Source organism: Triturus cristatus, chromosome 10 (assembly GCF_964204655.1).
Source record: "Triturus cristatus chromosome 10, aTriCri1.1, whole genome shotgun sequence".
Lineage (NCBI taxonomy): Eukaryota > Metazoa > Chordata > Amphibia > Caudata > Salamandridae > Triturus > Triturus cristatus.
This window is the reverse complement of record NC_140593.1, coordinates 785,987,894-786,008,822: the sequence shown is the minus strand read 5'-3', so window position 1 is coordinate 786,008,822 and position 20,929 is coordinate 785,987,894. Positions and strand designations below refer to the sequence as shown.

Here is a 20,929-nt window from a genome sequence, read left to right as displayed (position 1 = left end):
ACTGAGGCGGTGCTTATATAGGGTAGGCCGTTCCCGCTCGTGAGCTGAGGTTACGTAAGTCCTGCCCCGTTGCCTCCTGGGAGTTGTAGTCCCTTCGGGTCTCGGACTGCCTACCTCGTTTCCCACAGCTGCCTGAGGGCTTGCGGGGGTGTGTGCGGCCAGGCCCATGTCTGCTACAGCCGATGACCGTCACAACACCGGTCTCACCCTCACCCTCAACTATCATATCTCCAACAAAACTAAAGAAAGCCTGGTACCAGATCCCCCCATTTAAGAAATGAAACCATTCTTTCTAGAAAGCATCTTCAGAACTGATGTTCAAGTCTTTCTACTCTTGCATCTGGATGGTGTCAATGCCCTCTGTCTGGGTCTCCGAGACTCAACACTGCCCTCCTGAAAGGCATATTACATGCTGAAGGATGCTTCATTATGGGCCTGAAGGAATGCAACCAAATCGCCCCAAGCATGATGGAATTCCACTAGATCTGTTTGCTGGCCCGCACCATCTTCAACACAAGCATCCCACCTACCTGGCTGACAAGCTCACCATATCCAGTGGCTTTCAGAACACCTGCACCCAGGACATCATCAGATTGGAGATGAAGTGCAAAAAAAGTAAAACAAGGCAACAGGCATTCTCAATCTATGCATTAGAACATATGACAATATCTCTATATCCATCAGGACTGCCCCAACTCTGCTCCCATGTTAGGAAAGAACAGAAGACTCACCTCTTCAAAAAGCACTACCCATTCCACCAAACACTATCTCTCATCTCACATGTTGCCTGTGTCTTAGCCTTTGGCCCTGTACAGCAACCTGATGCCTATTGGCTAGGTTCACACTATTTAAGTAATGCATGTATGCGTACATACATACCATGTACCACTTGGGGAGCTTATTGACCTTTCCTATGTGTTAATTGAGTGATTGTGCTAGTAGTCTCAGGTGCGATGTAAGTTGCTAAAAGCCCTTATGTAGTTTTTCTTCAACTGAGCCAGGAGTGGTCTGTGCTGTTCTTTAGATATGAGTTTTGAACTTTGATTAGCATTTTCAAATCCTTTCTTCGATTTTAAATGGCTTTCTACCAGGCTCTGTGTCCTCAGTTCCAATGTCTCCTGCACCTGCTTTCTGATTACATTTCCCAAAATCCTGGATTCTGACTCCTTAGTTTCTAGTGCAGAGGGCTCGACCTGCCTTCGCTTTTAGTAGGAGAGTTTTCATCCTCTCACACCTTCCGATAACATTCATCTTTGTTATTGTCCTGTCCTCAACATATTCCTCTGTCGATGGGTCATCTAGTGGACTTCTGTCTATGGTTTATACTGTGATGACTGCTGTGTATGGTGTGATGTCTGTGCAGTGGTATTTAAGTGAATACTCAGCAGTTCCTGAGTTGTAGGTGGATGAGTGGTGGGGTGCCGTTGGGGTCAGTTATGTGTGCTGTGTTGGGCGATCGTAAATGGTGCCTGATGATGGAAAGCAATTGTGCAGGAAGCTGTTCAGAGACTTTTTAGTTTATTGCCTTCCATTGCAGAGTTTTATGGCACGTTGGTTTCTTAGGTAGTGCAGTAGTGTGGTGTGAGTAGAATTATTTTTTGCAGTGTACCCATATTAGAAGGAAATGATACGAGTCATGTTTGTTGTGTTTGTGGGGACAATAACTGGATTTTGTGGGTGAAGATGTGTATGATGCAGTGCGGGTTATAATTTGTTGATTCAGGCAATTTGGTGTTTGGGAGATGCTGAATTAAATGGAACTGACCTTTCGTACTAGTACCTTTTTAAGATTAATAATCCGTGTACGTAATATGATGGAAAACCCCTGAAAGATTGCTGTCTTAGTTCCCTTTTTAATTTTTAAAAAATATTGTATTTTGTATATTGTATTAATGAATTGTTTTTATGTCTGTACTTTTATGAATTCAAGTAATTCGAATAAAGGTCTTTTGATTGATTGATTGATTGAAATGGTTGTCACAATTACTTTTATGATTTTAGTTATTTTTATTTATTTATTTTTGTGTCTTATAAAGCACACAGATACCCCAAAAGATTTCCCAACGCTGGACCCAAGTGGAGAAGTGCAGCCCCTAAACTGAAATTTAAACAACCAGGTCTTTAAAACCTTGCAAAATTCCATAAGAGAAGGGCAATTCCACAAGGACTCTGGAGTATTGTTCCAAAGCTTCAGACCCAGATATGAGAAAGAGTGGCCCCATATGCGTGCTTGGTGAATTCATGACACTTTGCAGAAGGACTGGGAAGATGACCGGAGCATGCAAGCATTGCATCGTCTGGAGTTTTCAATGTGATATGGGGATGAGTGTCTACAGATACTGTGGCGGCAGGGTCTCTGCTGTGGTCTCAGGTGTACTTCACTACGGTGATGGGTGTCCTGTAGTGAGAGTGTTTTGTTGAGCATGTTATAATAAGAACTGTAGGGTATATAGGGCCTCAGTATGATTGCCCCAGTGTGGGAAGAGATGGGTTAATTCTGTACTCATTTATAATGAATTAACAATATAGAGTGCCAGTAAATTTGGAGGTGTACAATTAAAGTTGATTACAGGTTGGCGTGAGTAATTAGGACTTTCCTGAAAATTGGTAATTCCAAGTTGAACTCTCCTGTGAATTCCTCATTCTCATCTACAATCTGAGATAACAGCAACCATCAGCAGCCGAAATCTCTGTGGGAAATATAACAGATGTGTGATGCTTCAGCAAACTTTCTAATTGGCACTAATAGAGTTCCTAGCCTCATTGGAAATTCCAGTAGACTCATAATGGGGCCCATAGTGTGTGTGTGTGTATAAAAATAACATATATGTGTGTGTGTGCATATATATATATATATATATATGTTCCCACAATAATCCAATACTGCGCTCTCAGTAACCAAAGAAAGCAAAATCCGGGGTAGTGCAAAAAAGAGGTGTTTATTCCTCACAACGCGTTTCAACTCGTTGCAGAGTCTTGTTCACGTAAGGAAGCAGTCATGGGTGACAAATGGATAAAGCTTTTCCGGGGTAAACAGTGAAAACGGACAATCATGTGGAATACATTAGTCGGGTGGTCAGAAGCGGCAGACATGTTGTAGTGGCACCATAAGCCAGGAAAATGATACTACAATACATACAATGTTAAACATCATAGACAAGTAGTAACGGTAAATACCAACATAACTCACATTGTATGGGAGATGTAGCACTGTGTCAGACCTGATGAATATGTGGGCTCATCCCCAGAGAGAAGTGTCCCAGAATCGTGCCTATGATCATAGCCCAAAAGTGGCCGGTTAATGCATTGCCATTTGGAGAAATGCTCCCGAATGTCCCACAGTTAAGCTAGCACGGGACTGAGTTATGCATCCACAGTGTCGAAGTGCCCAGGGGAGTGTGTCACAGACTCGGGGGTGCTAAACACGTGTGATTCGTCAGTGAGCGGGCTCAAGTGAGCAAGGGTAACAATACTCCAGGCTGAATAGGCGCAGATCGACATGGGAAATAACGACATGAGAAGTGCTGGCAAGTGCCAGTGGACGTGTGTAAACGAGTCCTTTGTGAAATGATCTCAGACAATAAAAAGCGCTAGTGACCATACCACAGCCGGAGTGAGCTTCATCCATCAAGTGAAGTGACGGGGGAAAGGGTAGGAGGCCCGTGAGAGTGCTCGTAGGTGAATGGGCTCCTTCCTTCCCTCCTGTAAAAGGAAAGAAACAGAAAACAAATCTTAGTATCGGAACATGGCAAATATCTAAGTTGTCAACAAAATATATCTTCGTTTCTACTTAAAATGTGCATAGTAATAGAGGAAGAGAAAGAGAAAGGGGGGGGGAGAAGGGGGGGAAGGGGGGAGAAAGGGGGGGGAAGGCAGGCTGCAAATGGAATTAAAAAATGAGATAAGATTGGGATAAAAAAGGTTAACATACATGTCATAGCAATAATATGCAGCTGTGGACCAGTGCTCAAGGCATCCTGGTGAAAGGCAAAATAAATATAAGCTCTGACAAACATACTATAGGTGTGAAGGTATGCATGTGGTACCTAGAAAGTGGGAGCTATAATCTCAACAGGTACAATGTGTAACACACAGGTTCATTTCAAATGTACTGCCAGCTCTTCATCCTGATTAAGACCCCCAGGGTGTTTGGTCTGAAAATCCACGATGTATCTGGACTCTCTCTGTCTCAGTTTCAAGACCCTGTCACCACCTCTGGGGTTATTCGGGATTTGTTCCAAAATGAAGAATCTCAGGAGACCTGGGTTAGAGTAATGCCTCTCAGTAAAGTGGCGGGCCACAGCATATTTCTCATCTCCATGGGAGATGGCACAGTAGTGTTCTAGTATCTTTTTATTTGCCATAAGGGTTGTGCTGCCTATGTACCATAATCGGCAGGGACACTCGATCACATAAATCACGAAAGTGGAACCACACGTGAGAAATTGTGTAATTTCCTTGTAAACCCCATTGCAGCTGACCTTTTTACACAGATAGCTATTCCTGCAGGCCTTACAGTGTCCACATGGATAAAAGCCCTGTAGGCCATGTTCCTGCCTTTGAGGGTACCTAGTCACGTCATTGTGTAGGAGTTGATCCCTGAAATTCCTCCCCTTTCTATATGTGATACTGGGTCTGTTGGAGATGAATTCCCCAATGATCGTGTCAGCCTTGAGGATGTCCCAGTTTTTATTGAGGATGCCCTGTATCTTGTGGGAATCAGCGCTGTAGGTAAGGATGATCCTGGTCTCATTGTCCTCTAAGGGCAAGGTGGGGGTTGTGTTGGAAAGAATGGTGTCTCTATTGACCGTGTCAGCTCTACCCTTCGCTCTGTTCAGTACCCAGTTAGGGTATCCTCTGGCTCTAAAACGTTCCAACATACGTGTGCTCTCAAGTTGGTAGTCCGTCTCAGTATTACAGTTCCTTTTTGCTCTGAGCAGTTCACCATACGGGATGCTCCACTTGAGGGTGTCCAGGTGGCTGCTCAGAGCATGTAGGATACTGTTGCCTGCAGTGATCTTCCTGTGTAAGTTAGTACATATGGGCCTCGAGGCCTGTGAACACTTCTTGAACACCAGGCCCCTACATTACAGGGAGCATAACAAGATGATCTTAGGCATGATAGAATTTTGCCTATCCAACAATATTTTCCTCTTTGACGGTACCCTGTACAGGCAAACTACGGGTACCGCGATGGGTTCGTGCTTTGCGCCATCTTTCGCGAATCTGTTTATGGGCCAGTGGGAGGAGGAGATTTTCACCAACCCCACCTATAAACATTACCTAGAACAGGCGGTGATGTGGCTTAGAAACATAGACGATCTGTTTATCATCTGGAAGGGCACTGAGGTAGAAGCCCGGGAGTTTATCACACTTCTCAACACTAACATCTACAATATCATCCTCACCAGTACCATCAGTGAGAGTTCAGCTGAATACCTTGATGTCAAACTCACCATCAAAGACAAAGCCATATGTACTAACTTACAAAGGAAGATCACTGCAGGCAACAGTATCCTACATGCTCTGAGCAGCCACCCGGCCACCCTCAAGTGGAGCATCCCGTATGGTGAACTGCTCAGAGCAAAAAGGAACTGTAATACTGAGACGGACTACCAACTTGAGAGCACACGTATGTTGGAACGTTTTAGAGCCAGAGGATACCCTAACTGGGTACTGAACAGAGCGAAGGGTAGAGCTGACAAGGTCAATAGAGACACCATTCTTTCCAACACAACCCCCACCTTGCCCTTAGAGGACAATGAGACCAGGATCATCCTTACCTACAGCGCTGATTCCCACAAGATACAGGGCATCCTCAATAAAAACTGGGACATCCTCAAGGCTGACACGATCATTGGGGAATTCATCTCCAACAGACCCAGTATCACATATAGAAAGGGGAGGAATTTCAGTGATCAACTCCTACACAATGACGTGACTAGGTACCCCCAAAGGCAGGAACATGGCCTACAGGGCTTTTATCCATGTGGACACTGTAAGGCCTGCAGGAATAGCTATCTGTGTAAAAAGGTCAGCTGCAATGGGGTTTACAAGGAAATTACACAATTTCTCACGTGTGGTTCCACTTTCGTGATTTATGTGATCGAGTGTCCCTGCCGATTATGGTACATAGGCAGCACAACCCTTATGGCAAAAAAAAGGATACTAGAACACTACCGTGCCATCTCCCATGGAGATGAGAAATATGCTGTGGCCCGCCACTTTACTGAGAGGCATTTCTCTAACCCAGGTCTCCTGAGATTCTTCATTTTGGAACAAATCCCGAATAACCCCAGAGGTGGTGACAGGGTCTTGAAACTGAGACAGAGAGAGTCCAGATACATCGTGGATTTTCAGACCAAACACCCTGGGGGTCTTAATCAGGATGAAGAGCTGGCAGTACATTTGAAATGAACCTGTGTGTTACACATTGTACCTGTTGAGATTATAGCTCCCACTTTCTAGGTACCACATACATACCTTCACACCTATAGTATGTTTGTCAGAGCTTATACTTATTTTGCCTTTCACCAGGATGCCTTGAGCACTGGTCCACAGCTGCATATTATTGCTATGACATGTATGTTAACCTTTTTTATCCCAATCTTATCTCATTTTTTAATTCCATTTGCAGCCTGCCTTCCCCCCCCTTTCTCCCCCCTTCCCCCCTTCTCCCCCCCCCTTTCTCTTTCTCTTCCTCTATTACTATGCACATTTTAAGTAGAAACGAAGATATATTTTGTTGACAACTTAGATATTTGCCATGTTCCGATACTAAGATTTGTTTTCTGTTTCTTTCCTTTTACAGGAGGGAAGGAAGGAGCCCATTCACCTACGAGCACTCTCACGGGCCTCCTACCCTTTCCCCCGTCACTTCACTTGATGGATGAAGCTCACTCCGGCTGTGGTATGGTCACTAGCGCTTTTTATTGACTGAGATCATTTCACAAAGGACTCGTTTACACACGTCCACTGGCACTTGCCAGCACTTCTCATGTCGTTATTTCCCATGTCGATCTGCGCCTATTCAGCCTGGAGTATTGTTACCCTTGCTCACTTGAGCCCGCTCACTGACGAATCACACGTGTTTAGCACCCCCGAGTCTGTGACACACTCCCCTGGGCACTTCGACACTGTGGATGCATAACTCAGTCCCGTGCTAGCTTAACTGTGGGACATTCGGGAGCATTTCTCCAAATGGCAATGCATTAACCGGCCACTTTTGGGCTATGATCATAGGCACGATTCTGGGACACTTCTCTCTGGGGATGAGCCCACATATTCATCAGGTCTGACACAGTGCTACATCTCCCATACAATGTGAGTTATGTTGGTATTTACCGTTACTACTTGTCTATGATGTTTAACATTGTATGTATTATAGTATCATTTTCCTGGCTTATGGTGCCACTACAACATGTCTGCCGCTTCTGACCACCCGACTAATGTATTCCACATGATTGTCCGTTTTCACTGTTTACCCCGGAAAAGCTTTATCCATTTGTCACCCATGACTGCTTCCTTACGTGAACAAGACTCTGCAACGAGTTGAAACGCGTTGTGAGGAATAAACACCTCTTTTTTTGCACTACCCCGGATTTTGCTTTCTTTGGTTACTGAGAGCGCAGTATTGGATTATTGTGGGAACATTACGAGTCGGCGTGCTCCGCCGGCGTTTGCGCCACCTCTCACGGGTCAAGCGGTCCAGAAGGAGCGTTTGTGGATTTATATATATATATATATATATATATATATTATTTTTTTTTGTTTATTAAATTTCATTGCATTTCACATTATGAGTTTCTGTCAGACAATAGTTGGGCTGGAACATTGGGGCATGACAGCGGGTACTCCCTGGGAGCCAGTCTACTTGGAGTGAGGCGGGGCGCGGGCCTCTGGATCCCCGGTTGTGCTGTGTACTCCCGCTATGGGTCTTACGCCCCCCAGGAGGCTGTCACGTAACTTAAAGTAGGCGAACGGGGTTCAGCCTCCGCCGGGGTCTCCGATTATGGCTGAGGAGGCAGGATAAAGGCCGATTTTGTCCCCCGACTGCCAAGCCTCACGAGAGTGTGACGCTCTTGCGCGCCACCTCTCTGCCACCCTTGGGTCCATAGTATTCTTAATCTGAATGGATAAGAAATGTTTCTGTTCAAAATAATATATGAGGGAAGTATGTTTAAGTTAAGCTTGTTTTGAAAGGTTGAGATGTTGTTGGTGAGAGGGGCTTTGGATTATTGAGACAATATTATTCAGATAGCTATATCACATAGTTACCCAAGTTGAGTACAAGAAGGTGCAAAGTGGATGTTTAATGAAGTGGTATTTCCTGACCTGTTGCCGGGCTTAGGCGCTGTTTTGAGTGCATGGTGGTGCCTGGGGCAGTGTTTATCTGAAGTGTTGGTATAGAGTGAAGAAGAAAGTTGTGGTTTTCCATGACCAAGGTGGCCTTATGTCCTTGTGTTTGAGCAGTCTTGGTTATTTGTGAAATTTTCATTCGGGTGCATTCCATTGAGTGATGAATAGTCCTATGGGAGGAAGCACATGGAAATAAAACATATAAGACCCATGCAGGTTCTACAGTTTTAGTAGATACAGACAACTGCAAATGTAGAAAACAGGGCGAATCTTATAATAATAGCTATCAAGATTATTATATAGCGGTCCATTATTTATGAAGATTATCTGCAAACCCAGTTTGGTTATCAAATAAGATGAAAATATTGAATAATATAGTAATATATTTAGTTGTGTTAATTATGATACAGTAATGTGACTAATTGTGAAAGGAATTTTACTGTGTATGCTTTGATGGTTTTAAATTTTTTTAACCGAATAAAGCTAACTTTTGAGTTTTGACTTGACTTTTGACTTGAATAAGAGAGAAAATAATTTGACCACTCATCCACCTGAGGGAAGGGCCAATTATGGGAGTTGTTGGTTGTTTCTTAGTAGTCTCCTTTGTCCCTTGCTGTGAAGTATCTGATTTGGAATGAACTGCCCACCCACAGATTCAATTTCCATTGTAGACACCCTTTCCACATTGATAACTACCATCCCATGACCAGAACATTTATTTATTTATTTATTTGAAAAGTTTATATAGCGCTGGCAAGACCCGGAGGTATCAGAGCACTTTACATGAGCATTAATCAATCCAGTCAGTTACAGTTGACTCAATGGGGTAAGATACACAGACAGGGCAGATTACAAGCAATTCTTAAGTTAACGAATAGGCTAAGAGTCGTTGTCATGAGGAAACAATTTGTCAGGACAAACAGTTAACATGAAAAACAGTAATATATTGGCAAAGGAACAAAAAGAAGGGTAATTTACATGGGACAGTATACACTTTTATACATTGACAGAGACGAAGTTCAGCTTCTTTTTAGAAGCGGGGGAGAGGAAGAATTCGGGGCTGTTAAGTGGGGAAGAGATAAGTAGAGAGATGTAGGATGGGAGGGGACAAAATTTAGGGGAAGGCAAGTAACAAATTAGAGGGAGATTAAGGAAGAGCTAGGGGTATGGGTCGGAAGAGGGGGGATTGGTTAGAGTGGAGAGTAAATCAAGGAGAGAGATGGAGGGGAGAGGAGAAGAGTCAGGCAGAAAGGAAGTAGAAGAGTTGTCAGGGGAGATTGGATAAAGGGTCAGCGCCTCGGTTAAGGGCCCCGTATTTGGTTAGAAGGTGGGATTTAAGGTCTTTTTTAAAGCTGAGGTAAGAGGGGTTGCAGCGTAGGTCTCTGGGGAGGGCATTCCAGATGATAGAGGTATTCCCGGAGAAGGAGCGAGATTGTGTGGTGTTCCTTTTTGACAGGGGGTGGATGAGGACAAGAGCATTTGAGCTTCTCATCTGATAGGAGCAGCCCGCTTTTTCGAGTTTGTTGGAGAGGTATAACGGGGTTTGTTGGTGATGGGCTTTGTGTGTTATGCAAGCAGTCTTGTATGCGGATCTTCCTTCGACCAGTAGCCAATTTAGAGCCTTTAGGGCTGGGGAGATATGGTTGAAATGTTTGCAGTCGGTGATTAGCCTGGTGGCTGAGTTGAGCACAGATCTGAGGGGGGCAAGGTGTGTTTTGGGGGTTTCGGTGAAGATAGCGTCACCATAGTCAACTTTCAAGAGGACTAGGGATTGGAAGACCCATTTAAAGTCATCGGAAGGAATGAAGGGTTTGAGTTTTTTGAGATGGCGGAGAGTGAAGAGAGCTTCTTTTGCAGAGTTTTTGATGTGGTTATTAAGAGTGAGTTTTTGTCGATATTGAAGCCAAGTGATTTTGATGAGTTAGATAAGGAGAGCGAGCAGTTAAGGGCATTGAGGTCAGAGAGCCAGCCTTGGATGGGGAGTTTGTTGTTTTTGGGCGAGAAGAGAATGATTTCGGTTTTATTAGGGTTAAGTTTGAGGTGGTTGGAGAAGAACCAGGATCGGATCTTACTCAGTGCGTTGTTTAGGTTAATAATATCGGCATGGGATTTGATCTTGTAGTACAGCTGGGTGTCGTCCGCATAGAGATGGTAGTTAATTCCTGCTTGTTTCAGAATGAGGGTAAGGGGTTCCATAAAGAGGTTGAAGAGGGAGGGAGAGAGAATGGATCCCTGTGGGATGCCTAGGGAGACCGGAGTGGGGTTCGAGAGGCAGTCCTTGATTTTGATTTGTTGTGTTCTGTGTTGGAGATAGGAGGAGGACCATTCGAGGACAAGACCGTTGATGCCAAAGCATGCTTGGATTGAGTTAAGTAGGGAGGAGTGGTTAACTGTATCGAAGGCAGCAGAGAGGTCGAGTAGAATGAGAAGGCAGGGCTCACCATTGTCAAGGAGCCGGTGTAGGTCATCAACAATATTTAGCATGGCAGTTTATGTGCTGCATCCTTTTCTGAAACCGGATTTAACGAGTCAAGTAGGTTAAAATTGTAGATGTGGTTGTCAAGTTGTCGGAGAGCACATTTTTCCAGGACTTTAGATAGAAGTGGGAGGTTCGATATGGGGCGAAAGTTGTTAGGGTCGTTAGGGTCAGCAGATGGGTTTTTGAGGATGGGCGTGATTTGACCAAGCAGGAGAGAGTCGGGGACATACCCCGTAGCGAGGGAGGAGTTAATGATAGAGGTCCAGTAAGGGGCAAAGATGTGTTTGAGATCTTGGACAAGGCTGGAAGGGAGAGGGTCGTTGGAGTGCGAAGTCGGCTTAACTTTGGAGATGATGTTGAGGACTTCGTATTCCGTTACAGGATGAAAATTTCGCCAGGAGGCATTATTTTTCAAAGGTATGTTGGAGGGGTTGGATTCAGGAAAGATTGAAACTGGACGTGAGTTGGGGATTGGGGTGAGAGGGCGGGTCAGCAAGGGCGGTGGGTCTAAGAAGACATCAACAGCAGGTTGATGGGAGGGTGAGTCAAGGGTTGGAAGGAAGGATTGCTCGATTTTGGTGATTTTATCCAGGAGGAAGTTAGCAATTTGTTCACATCTCTCAGTTGAGGCATTCAGGTCAGGGGGAGAGGTTGATGTTTGTTTTCTTACGACGTTGAACAGTTCTCTGGGCCTATTTTTGGCACGATCAAGTTGTGATTGAAAGAAGATGGCCTTTTCCTTGAAAATGTGTTTCTTATATTTCAATCTAGCGGATCTGAGGAGGGCTAGATGGGAGGGAGAGGGGTGTTGTCTCCATGTTCTTTCAGTCAGTCAAAGAGACCGTCTTTCATTGTTTAGGTCGGTGTTAAACCAAGATTTGGAAGGAATGTTTCTTTTGTTTTTTTAGTTTAGGAGGGGCTATTTGGTTCAACACATCCTTGACGGTCTTGTTGAAATGTTCAGTGAGCTTGTTGGCATTGTGGGAGAGAGGGGTGAGAAGGAGATGGGCTTGGAGTTTAGATTCAAGTACATCGGTGGGGATTTGACTAAGATTTCTGGTCCATTTTGAGGGTTTGGTGCTTTTTAAAGGGGGGGAGAGGGGGATTTGTTACAATCTTAACAAGCATTGGCATAGCCAATAGGTCTCGCCTTTGGGACCTTATAAGTGTTTAACCATGCAACAGTTGCATAACTAAATACTTATAAGGTCCCAAAAGTGAGACCTATTGGCTATGCCAAGCGGCCATGCGGCCACGAAAGTGATCGCGATCAAACATCAAAGCGGCCGCAAAAGTGAAAGTAATCGCGGTAAAAGCGGTGCGTGCGCCCGTGCTCATGCACTGTAGCTCTAGGCTGGCCTGGTAGCACTTTTTGGAGCCCTCTCAATAAGCCTTGCCAGACCAGCGTATGCGCTCGGTCAGGCGAGACCTAAAAAGAATGAGGTGATGGTCAGACCAGTCGGTGGGGGTGATTTGGAAAGGGAGGTAAGGTGGTTGTTAAAAATGATGGAGTCAAGAGTGGCTCTTTTGATGTGGGTTGGATGTTGACATAGTTGTTTGAGGTCGTTAACCTCTAGGAGGTTGGTAAGAGGCAAGACTGTAGGATCCTCAACATTGTTCCAATGAATGTTAAAATCTCCTAGGAAGATATTTTTTGAGTCAGAAAGAGAGGATTGTGTAATTAAGTCGGATAGTTCTTCGGAAAAGAGAAGAGGTTCACACGGGGGTGGTAGATGTTATGTAGTTGGATGGGGGCTAGCCCTGTGTCGTGATATCGGCGCCAAGATATTCAAAGGTTAGGTGGCCAGAGTCTTTTAAGAGGGAGAGATGGAGATTATTTTGATAGATTATAGCTAGACCGCGACCTTGTCTCTTGGGCCTGTCTTTTCTAAGGATAGAGATGCCGGGTGGGATGAGTAGGTCCAGAAAAGCCGTTGAGTGGTCGTTGAGCCAGGTTTCTGTCAGGTAGGCGATGTCAATATCTTCGCTGAGGATGGTTTCTGCTAATTCAATTGCATGTCGGACCGCTGAGCGGCTGAGGATGACTAACTAAGATCTTCGATAGCCTTTTGCACAGGCCTATTTTACGTGGACATCTATTTGGAGAGGCTATTTAAAAGTGCCTCCCCGGTAAATTAATATTGTCTGTCAGGAGTAGCACTGCTCAACTCCTCCAGAAAGTGAGATGTGTGTATATCATGTTGGGGTGTTCTGGAGAGCTTGTTGCCCCATATGGTGGGGCGCCAGTGTACATGTGGCCCCTTGAATATGAGTTATCATGTTAGACATCATAGACTTTCAGAATGCTCTCATCTGTTCTCCAGTGTATGTCTCAGTGCACCCCCCACCCCATGCAAAACATGGAACAGGCTAAGGGGCTACTTGTGCTCATCTCACTGGATCAGACCACAATGGGCAGGTCAACCAGAGGCCTGCACTGTAGCAACCCCTTGACAAAGATTGTAGCCAATCCATGGCCATTGCTGTCACTTGAAATAAGGTCACATGCTGGACAGTGGAAGCGCATCAACAGTCCCTAAGTAACAGAAGACTGTGTGAGTGAAATACGCATTCACAGTGAAATTAAAGGATGTCTTCCACACTCGGGAATCAGAGATGCTGAGAACATTATGGAGTGTTTGTTAGCTGGAAACTGAAATGTACATTGATGCACCTCATCAAAAAGCCAATTGCTGCTCCAGTTTTAAGTGGCTGTTTGGGCTGCCTTGATCTACCACATTTGTGAATAGACTGTCCCGAGAACCAGAAATTCATATTTGCCTTTGACTTCAATAGAAAGCCCTATGCACCGGCTGGATTGGCGGCCATCCTATAAGTTGTACACCATACTGAAAGGATTAAATGAAATGCTTGCTACTGCAGTGATTTGAAGGAGGAAATAGGCTGTCGGTCATGTTGGATATCTGTCTTAAATCACAGCAAAAACTCTCAGATCCAGCTTCATTAAGTGTTGCGATGTGGACCCCCGACTTAGCAAGAAGTTGCCCAAGAGCAGAGACTAACTCAGAGGCCACACGCAAGCCAGAATGAAAGCTTAAATCACTGCTCTCCATGATGACCACCCGCTGAAGGAGAAGGGGGTGGGGGAGAGAGAGAGAGAGTGTGGGTGTGGAGTGTGTGTGTGTTTGCGTGTGTGGGTGTGTGTGGGTGTAAAAAGTAGTTCCTGACATCTCCTTGTAGACTAGATACTGTACCTGTGTTGCAGTGTCAGTACGCTTGAGATAGATCCTGACAGAATCTCTTAAAGCATGGAGTGGCTCCTGCCTCTAGAAAATCCAGAGTACCTGTGCCATATCGGTTGAGCGACTTTTAAGGCTCAAGAGATATATTTTGATTAAACTATTGAACTTTCCAAAGCAAACACAACATGTTATCCAAAATATACTGTCTACACATTAATACCCGCCATTCTAGTTTTACTTGTATCTGGATTACTGACAATCACCACCATCCAGGAGTAAGCTTTAACCTCTTGCTAACCCTTGCTGAACCCCGAGTCACAGCCTAAAGAGGAAAACTCTAGGCATTCACTGAGCTTGCAGTACTATATGGTTCCTGGATTTCAGGGAGAGCAGTCCAGCCTTTGCCAGCTGTTCCTGAGTTCACTGTGCCCCGATAACAGGTGTTGCACACAATATGATTTTTGGTTCCCATATGGAAACCTACATTGTTAAGCCACATAACATACCCCATGCAACATTTCCAATACATATGGGAGATCCTTTAAACCACATGTGCATTGTGGGCGCAACCCCACCCATACATGCCAAGATCACATTTTCCCCGGGTATCAGGTGTGTTCTTGAGTATTATGAAAAATAGACAGGAACACACACGTTTTTTAATGCTTTTTCCAGTACATCTTTTATATATATTTTTTTACATTTTACACAGGCAAATACTACAACTGTTAGGTTGTTCATAAAAGCGTGGATAAAATGGGAGTGGGTGGGTAGCTCACAGGCGCATGAGTATAAATAAATTAAACTGGTAATCCCTGCTCTGTAATTTGATGCATATTTATGTCCACCCGCCATTTTACCACCGTATTTTACAGCCAAAATTACTGTGATGAGCTCTACAGTTTTTGTAGAACTGACACATATTTAGAGCCAACTTAAGGAAAGCATTAATTCCTTCCCGTAGGGAAACATGCCCAAATTCATAGACGTGACAGGTACACAGGGGCACACAACAGGAGCACCCAAAAAAGTAAAGCTACCAAATAGGGCACACATTTTTTAAGAAGCCACTTCCTAACCACCATCAGTCATGAAACAAGATAAACAGTCCAAGTCAGAAACACGTGCTGGACTTGGATGGTGGGGTCTTCCTGAATCACTTAAATGCAATATATTACTTGCCAATTCATCTGAGTTTCAGATTTATTTATATTTTGTATGAATGTTGGTCAAAGGATTTCAGGGGGTGTCTACCAGAGAAGTATATGATGCTGACCTGCACCTTGACCTGTTCAAATGGCAGGATTTTATCCACCAACCTGGAATTTTAAAATCCATTTGAAAAAAACAAGTCAGACTACTATCTATGGAAGATGACATGAAGGAATTAGAGTCATCCAGTAGTAACATTCGGCTATTAGCTAGTTCCTTCCATGATAAACAGAGACAGCCATACCTTGACTCCGCCTTAAACAAGACAGCTTTAAAGCAAATTCTGGCAGTGAGGCTGATGGTATTGCCAATAAAAGATATCAACTCCAACTGGAAAACATTACCGGCGATCACCACTTGTAGACTGTGCCATCAGTATGAGGAATCTATGGCTCACTTGGTTTGCACATGCCACTGTTTGGATTATGCACATCGCACTTTATTGAAACCTCTGTTTTTAAAATACGGGATACGCACCTGCACAGAGGCCATGATATTTCTCTTCAACTTGAAGATTCCAATGGAACTGGCCAGATTAGCGAAATTTGCATATCAAGTGAAAGAACTTTTAAGTAAAGACTCAAACAAGGACTAAAGGTCGATTGTAGTTTTAGTCGAGTGTTTCTCATTGCTACCTTTTACTCATTATTTACTACTGTGACTACTAGATTTATTTAATGAAATGACCATCTTTTAGACATAAATAACAGATTTGTCGAATGAAATGATTATGTATCAACCATGATTGAAGAAAGCAATACGATGGAGAGATTCCCGCCCAGTCTCTCTTGTAACAATTTTAACTAATGGAAACAAAACAAATGCATTCATTCAGCAAAAGTGAGTAAGTACCGGCTTGTATCATTACCTAGTGGTTTCGGCTATCATCTGATAGATGGACCGCCGTGGCGTAATTAAAGTCGAGGGGGACCCCCCTGCAAGGTACACAGAGGGCCCCCGCTCTGGATTTAATCCGGAGCTCTCAGGCCTGAGTACTGTGCTGAGGGGGCCCCCTGCAGCTAGGGTGCCCCCCCGCACCGCGGGGGCTGCGGGGGCCTGTGGGACGCCCTGACGCAGTACACCTTGCTATAAGGCCATTGTTTCATGTTGTGTAGATAGATAGTGGTAGTATTGTATAGTTTTCAGTGGTAATACTACACTGCAGGATTACAAGTAATACCGGGGGCTTTATCAAAGGTGGTAATACCGCACACTCCAGTACCACACCTAGCAATGCCACCAGCTTTCCTCATCACAAAAATCCCTCCTGTTCTGAGCAGTTGATATTTGGGGCAGAAACGCATTGGAATTCGGGAAAACATGCAGGAAATGCCACAGCAATACAAGGGCGACTTGTTATTCTCTATTCCGGCCAATTCACTCACAATCACTGGTAAAAATTGTAGCTATTAAGGGCAACGCTGGGCCCGGTTTTGCCACTCCATTTTCTTAGCCAACTAGTAATAGTTTTAACCATTATCCGGTATTGACAATCAGCAAAGGCAGAATTGTGAGAAGGTAAGAGGAGAGATAACTTGCTGGGGATACAAGAAAGGATAGAAGAGGTACTCTCAGGGCTTTAAGTGGGCCGGGTCTCACCGTGTCTGAGCACCGGCAGTTTTTTTTAAGGGGGCCTTGAAACAGGTCTCTATCGGGCTCTGTTTTGTGCCCTGGCACAGGCGGTCCGTTTTGTTTTTGGACTGCAGTGACAGCAGGCCCATCGATATGCGCTGCTCACATTCCTCACTCCTCACTAGTGGAGGAAGTTACGGCATGACGTCAAGCCAGGTGAGCGTTCTAGGGGAAGGAAAATCCTTTAAAGATAGTCATTTTCTCTCTGGATTTCCCTTCTCTATTTGAAACACAGGAGCAGCAACATTGCCCTGGTTTTCAATATTATATACAATACAAGCCACAGTTGCTGCTTATTTATCTTATGCAACTAACAACCATTGACAAAGCCAATAGTCCTGACTTGTTGTAGGTGTGATGTTACTTGTATCATATATCTGGATGCAATGACAGAAACAGCAAAATACAAGTCGGGTAGCACATTATGCTAAGCACAGATTTTTAGTTTACGTGTTTTTAAGCTACGCCCTTAAATACATTGACCACGCCCCTTTGAGAGACCCGCCTAGTTTTTCCATCCCACGTAAAGCCCTGGGTACTCTGGTACTGCTATCGAGCATATAATAACACCTTGTAGCCGTATCACTGATAGCAGACACCTTAAGTTCGAGTGTGTGCACATTACATAACCAAACTAAGGTGTGACGCAGTAATAGAGACGTTGCAATGCATGCTCCATTTACCAGCTTACCTATAAAAGAACCCGCTAATAAACCAGAGAGACCGGTGTTTTCCGCTAATATGGCATCAAAACAACTGGACGTGAAGTCACACAATACCCTTTTCTTTCAGAGGTGGGCGTACTGTATTTTTTTTACTATTGGAATTTTCACTGATAATTACGGAATAACGTTACAACTATTATCTGCCCCAAACAGTGCTTTTGGAATTTTCTGGTGCAGAATAATAATCGGTGTCATGTAATACCGAGTAACGCAGAACATTTCGTCTGCAATGTATAATTACTGCAGAACAAATATTAAAGCATTTAGAAAAAACGAAATATCTATTGACCTATTCACAAATATAAAAGAGGGTCATTGCTGCTTTCTCTGTGCCGTGAGTGGAAATGTCTTTCTCTGGAGGTAATTCCCTGGTGAGTGAGCCAAGAAATGTAAAGTAATGAAGGTGCTTCTAAAGAGTGGAAAGCCAAGTAGCTGCGTCAAGAATTAGAGGTAGTGAACATGATAGATTAAGGGATTATTTGCTATTGAATACTCTACAAAACAAACAAGAAACGAAATACAAATATCTTTCAGAGTTTAAACCTGATCACTTTGACATGGGCAATGATTCGGCACCTAAATTACTGCAGACCCTTATTTTTTCTATTAATTTGCATTTTCATACAACACAAATCAGGTCCAAGAAGGGTTTCACAGTCTTGCACATAAAGATGGGGAGAGTAATTTCACTTTCGAAACGAATGTTGCAGAACATCGTGCCATCTGATAATATGGAAAACAAAATAATGAATCATCAAGTTAGCAATTTCCAACATATGTGGAATTATCTGAGACATAAATCAGGGTTTAGATAGGGTATAGTATTATAAGGTGGGTGTGTATGCAGTCTGTATTCCGCTGTGTACATTTTAGGTGTGGAAAGTTCTTAAATAATTATGGAGAGGATCAGGAGAGGCATAAGCAGGTCTTCTAGATGAAATGTCTGTTGTCTGAACAAATCTTTAGATCCTTGTGAAGATGAGGATGAAGCGTGATGTGTGGAGAAACTGGAGGGAGTGTGAGCTCCAAGCCTTCCATTTGCATATCTCAAATGACAGAGAGTGTTGTCAGATTCACCAAACTGGGAGCTACAATGCTGGATGGGAAACAGCAAATACCACGACTGCCGAAAAACGTATTGGCTTTGCTAAAGCGGGCAGAGCAACGAATGCTTCTGCACCACACATTTCATTTACAACGCAAGTCATTCTAACTACATGCATTACGTAAAGCGGCGTTGGACTTTAAAGTCCAATGCTTTCCCTACCGTTGCAGGGACTGGAGTTGGAATGGCGTGCAGATTGGCAATGCCTAAAGCTATTAAATGACCCCGCACAGATATCCATCATGACAAAAAACCAGAGTCTGATCAATTATATTTTCACTGCCAAAAAAATCGAATAATACGGTTCCTTTTGACACTGGCCGAGATTGTAAGAAAGAACACCAGCACCATGCCTTTAGACCATGCCCCAGCTTCTGCAATTCCATCCCTGACCTCTAAATCACCATCGACTCTGAGCATTATATCTTAACTTCCACCTCGACGACCCCACCGACCTCCTGAAAAACAAGAGCAACATTGACCTCATGAAACTTATCACCGACCCTACCCACATAGTAGGACACACGCTTGAACCCATTTTCACATCAAGCAAAAAAGTCAAGTGCGCTCACGTCTCACAGCTCAACTGGACCGACCATTACAGCATCCACTACACCATTTCAGGACCCACTAACTCCGGCACCATGCCCCTCAGCCTCACGCAGCCTCAAGCACAGAAACTGGAAAATGTTATGAGAAGACTAGTGGGACACCACTTTTAACACCCACACCGAAATCCGACATACAACCCAGATTAGGCTGCGAAGAACTTCTCAGAGTGGACAACAGAATGTGACAACACAATCACCTCCGCCAAATCCAAAGGACCTACCAGAAGAGCCAGTAGGTTCACAGCAGAGTTGAATTCCACCAAACGCAACTGCAGGCAACTAGACAGGAAGTGGTGCACCACTAAACCAGAACCATCGCCTCTTGAAAGAAACAAAGAAGAACGCCCTAGCAAACTGCAGAGAAGCTAGCACTAACTGCAGCAAGCAACTCTTCACCATCATGGGTGTAAAACAATTAGTAATGAGCTCAAGAAAGTCTTGAATGCCTCCATCACCTCGGGCTCCTACCCTGAGGACTATAAACATGCTGAAGTGAAGCCCCTCCTGAAGAAACCTTCTTCCAAACAAGCAGAACCAAAAAACTACTGGCCCATCTCCCTGCTCCTCTTTCCAGCAAAGGTTCTCTGGAAGGCAACCAACCAGCAGCTCATCAAACACCTGGAACACAACAACCTACTGGAACCCTCTCAATCAGTACTGAGACAGTCCTTATCACAGCCAATGATGACACCAGGGCCCTCCTAGACAGCAGTAAAACAGCAGCCCTTATCCTCCTGGACCTGCCAGCTTCCTTCGACACCATCTCCCATCACATCTTGATCAACAGACTCCACCACATAGAAATCCAGGGAGACGGCCTCAAATGGATTGCCTTGTACCTCACCGGAAGAACCCATAGAATCCGTCTCCCACCGTTCACCTCGGAACCCAAGAAGATCATCTGCAGCATCCCCCAAGGATCATCCCTCAGCCCACCCTCTTCAATACGTAAATGACCCCACCCCCGGCCAACACAGTCAGATTGCACGGACTGAACATCATCTCCTACGCCGACGACACCCTACTCATCCTCTCGCTGTCAGAAGACTGCTCTACCACCAGAGCCAACTTCCACAGATGCACGATGAGCATCGCAAAGTGGATGAAGGACAACTGTTTCAAACTCAACATGGGAAAGACGGGAAGTACTTATCTTTGGGAACAACACCTCGCCATACAACAACACATGATGGCCTACTGAACACAGCCCTTCCCCCGCCCAGACAGACCACATCTGCAACCTTGGCATCATTCTGGACAGCAAGCAATCCATGAAGAAACAGGTATACACAGTCTCATCCATCTGCTTCCACATCCTCACATGCTCCAAAAGATCTTCAGGTGGTCTCCAGTCAACATCAGAAGGACCGTCACGCAGGCTCTCGTCACCAGCAGGCTGGAGTACAGGAACACACTCTATGTAGGAATCACCGCACACCTCCTAAAGAGACTACAAACAATACAAAACTCAGCCACAAACCTCATCCTCGACCTCCCCAGTTGGACCCACATCACACCCAACCTCAAGAAGCTACACAGGCTCCTGATCCAGAAGAGATGCCAATTCAGGATGTTGAAACACGCAGACAAGGCCCTGCACAACA

General features: G+C 44.5%; 1 protein-coding gene across 1 annotated transcript in view; it reads right to left on the bottom strand.

Moving 5' to 3' along the window:
* Positions 1 to 20,929, bottom strand: part of LOC146789999 (cytoglobin-2-like) — a 348,677-nt gene that overhangs the window by 138,682 nt on the left and 189,066 nt on the right. The window lies entirely within an intron of this gene.